The sequence below is a fragment of the Telopea speciosissima genome, chromosome 10 (genome assembly GCF_018873765.1).
Source record: "Telopea speciosissima isolate NSW1024214 ecotype Mountain lineage chromosome 10, Tspe_v1, whole genome shotgun sequence".
In the NCBI taxonomy this organism is placed as follows: Eukaryota; Viridiplantae; Streptophyta; class Magnoliopsida; order Proteales; family Proteaceae; genus Telopea; species Telopea speciosissima.
Window position 1 is genome coordinate 30271841 of NC_057925.1, and position 3466 is coordinate 30275306.

At 42.1% G+C, this 3466-nt stretch overlaps 1 non-coding gene across 1 annotated transcript; it reads left to right on the forward strand.

Annotated features, from left to right (window-relative positions):
- Positions 1 to 2776: 2776 nt before the first annotated feature.
- Positions 2777 to 2883, forward strand: LOC122644417. The gene has a single exon (XR_006330347.1). It is a non-coding gene; the product is annotated as a small nucleolar RNA R71 (small nucleolar RNA).
- The last annotated feature ends 583 nt before the right edge of the window (positions 2884 to 3466 follow it).

The following is a 3466-nucleotide window of genomic DNA, read 5'->3' on the forward strand; positions in this document are numbered from 1 at the left end:
CATCCATAAACACCTCTAAGAAATGCTCTACCATATCAAAAAAGATACTCATCATGCACCTTTGGAATGTAGCAGGGGCATTGCAAAGCCCAAAAGGCATACGCCGGTAAGCAAAGGTTCCATAAGAGCATGTGAAAGTAGTCTTGTGTTGGTCCTCTAGAGCAATGGGAATTTGGTTATAGCTTGCATAACCATCAAGAAAACAATAATATTCATGGTCAGCTAGTCTCTCTAACATCTGATCAATAAAAGGCAAGGGGAAGTGGTCCTTCCAAGTTACCGCATTCAATTTCTTATAGTCAATGCACACTCTCCATCCCGTTTGGATACGGATTGGAATCAACTCATTATTAGCATTCTCAACTATAGTGACTCCTCTTTTCTTAGGCACAACCTACACAGGACTCACCCATTGGCTATCAGAAATAGGATAAATGATGCCATGATCCAAGCATTTTAGGATCTCTTTCTTGATTGCCTCTTTCATCACAGGATTAGCCCTCCTTTGGGATTCCCTAGAAGGTTTGGAACTCTCCATCAGATGTATATGATGTTGAATAATGGAGGGGCTAATACCTTTGATGTCAGACATGGTCCAACTTATGGCTTCCTTATGGTCCTTTAGGAGCTTAATCAACTCTTCTTCCTGAATAGAAGTGAAATCAGAAGCAATAATAATAGGAAGAGTATGATCATGTCCTAAGAAGGCATACTTGAGGTTGGAGGGCAATGCCTTCAACTCTAATGTGGGGGCCTCAATAATAGAGGGTTTGGGAATGAAAGTGGATAGGGGTCCAAGGGGCTCCAAAGGTGGTTGGATGCTCCAGACCTCAGATAAGGGGGTATCATCAACACCCTCCAATTCCTGTATACATTCTTAAAATCCTGAATCAAAATCAATCTCAAAGAACGTATCAATATCATCAGAAAATCCTTGAAGCATATGCACCTCATCATCTATATCAGGCTGCTTGCCCAACCTAAACACATTGAAGTCAACAGAAGTATTGTCAAAAGATAATTTCATGAGACCATTCCTGCAATTGATTAAAGCATTACTAGTAGCTAGGAATGGCCTACCCAAGATGATAGGGATTTGGTCTTGAAGTTGGTAGTAGGTTGGGTATCTAAAACAATAAAGTCCACAGAAAAAATAAATTCCCCAACCTTCAACAGGACATCCTCAATCATTCCCTTAGGAACTTTAACCGACCGATCTGCAAGCTGAAGAGTGATTTTGGTGGGTTTCAGTTCTCCCAATTCCAGTTGTTAGTAGACATGAAAGGGTAAGAGGTTCACACTAGCACCAAGGTCCAATAAGACATGATCAATAGTAGTATTGCCTATAGTGCAAGAGATGGTGGGGCTATCAGGATCCTTATGCTTAGCTGCTACTGGCTGCGAGATGAGAGAACTGATGTTAGCAGCCAAGAATGCCTTTTTGGGCACATTGGTGGTCTGTTTTTGGGTGCATAAGTCTTTGAGGACTTTAGCATAAGCGGGGATCTAGGCAATGGCATCCAACAAGGGGATATTCACCTGAACCTGTTTGAACACATCCAATATCTTCTCCACAGAAGGAGACTTTTTGTTAACTAACCTATTTAGAAAATGGGCAGGTGGGGTATAAATTCTTTCAGGGTTGGTCTTTTTAACTTCCTCAACAGAATTCTCTTTGGTTTTCTCAACCAAATCATCTGGAATATCTTCAGGTTCATCAGACGAACCTGGAACAGTAGGCACTTTAATGGCCTCTTCAAAAGGGGGAGAGTTAACAGGAGTATGAGATGGTAAAGACTGAGGTGCATTAGCCTGTTGATACTCACGGCCACTGCTTAAAGCATAAATAACATTTACCTATCTGGAGGACCCTTGGTGCTGTTGGTCTTATGCAACATTGGTTGGAGGAGCTTAGGTACCTTGCTGAATATGAGCCTGATGCCTAGGATTTGGCTCAAGTTGGCTAGGTAACATCCTTGTTTCCCTCTCATGCAGGATTGTGACAAGCTTGGTGAGTTATTTTTCCATGTTATTATGGCTTGTCATGAGAAGAGCTATCTTGTTGTCCATCTCATTCAGTCTTGTTGCCTCTCCTGTATTGGTAAACCCTGGGGGTTGCTGATAAGGTGCAAGGAGAGGAGGCCTAGCAGAATTAATAGAAGGTCCTGGATGAGGATGAGGGGGAAAGGGATTAGGAGACATTCCTTGGCTTTGTGGTGCATAGTTGGGCCTTTGGGCACCAAGCTGGCCTTGATGGTTAAAGTTGGATGGGCTAGCTTGGTTCCCTTGATTCTAGGAGAAATTGGGGTAATTTCTCCATCCTGGATTGTAAGTATTGTTATATGGGTTATTTTGGTAGAGAGCACTTACATTCTTAGTGCTGAAATTGCCCACCAAGGTGTTAGGGCATTCCTCAGAAAGGTGTCCAAGGGTTTGGCACCAACTGCATACCGACACATGGTTGACCTGGTTGACCTGGTTGACCGGATTAACTAGTATAGACTCTTTAAGAACTATGGACTCCAACCATTTTATGAAGCTGTCAAGTTTGGCCTCCTTGGCTGACAGACCCTCAATGAGATACCCCTTAGTGGTTCTTTCAGCCTCTTGGGAAGATTCCCATTCCCTAGTCTTATCAGCCAAGTTGGTTAAGAATGTCCATGCATCATTCTCCTCAGAAAAAGAAGTAAAGCCTGTTGGATACATGGACTCTACAAGTTGCTTGGTCTGATAATCAATACCCTCATAAATAATTTAGCATAGCTGCCATAAGTCAAAACCATGGTGAGGGCATTCTAAGAGGAGGCCCTTGAATCTTTCCATGAATTTAGAAAAGGACTCATGTGGTTTCTGCCTGAACTGGAGGATGTCACTTTTAAGCTTATTGGTCTTGTGAAGAGGGAAGAATTTTCTCAAAAAGACAATGGTGAACTCATCCCATGTATTAATGGAGTTTGTTGGCAATCCATAGAGCCACTTCTTGGCCTAGTCTTTCAGGGCAAAAGGTATAAACCTAAGCCTAACTGCATCATTAGTTAAATTCTGGACCTTAATTAGAACACAGACCTCCTCAAATTCCCTAAGGAAGAGATATGCATGCTCATTAGCCATCCCATGGAAATGGGGTAGCAAGCTAATGAAGTTGGTCTTGAGTTCATAGTTATTCCCTATAACAACAGGCAGACTAATGCATGAGGGTTGTGCAGCCCTGGTGGGGTAAAACCTATCCTTAAGAGTCCTGGGTTGTTGGTCACCCATGGTCAAAGGTGGTAGAGAAGGTGGTCTTCTAATAAGACGATTACTTGAATCATGAGTCCACACCTTAGCCACCTAAACAGATATGAGGTCTCCTTTAGAAAAATTATACAAAAATAAAACACTTAAAAAAAAAAAAAATAGAAACAAGAGGGAGCCTAAGGTAGATAGTGCATCTCTATCCCTCAAAAAGCGAAACAATGGTTCAAAA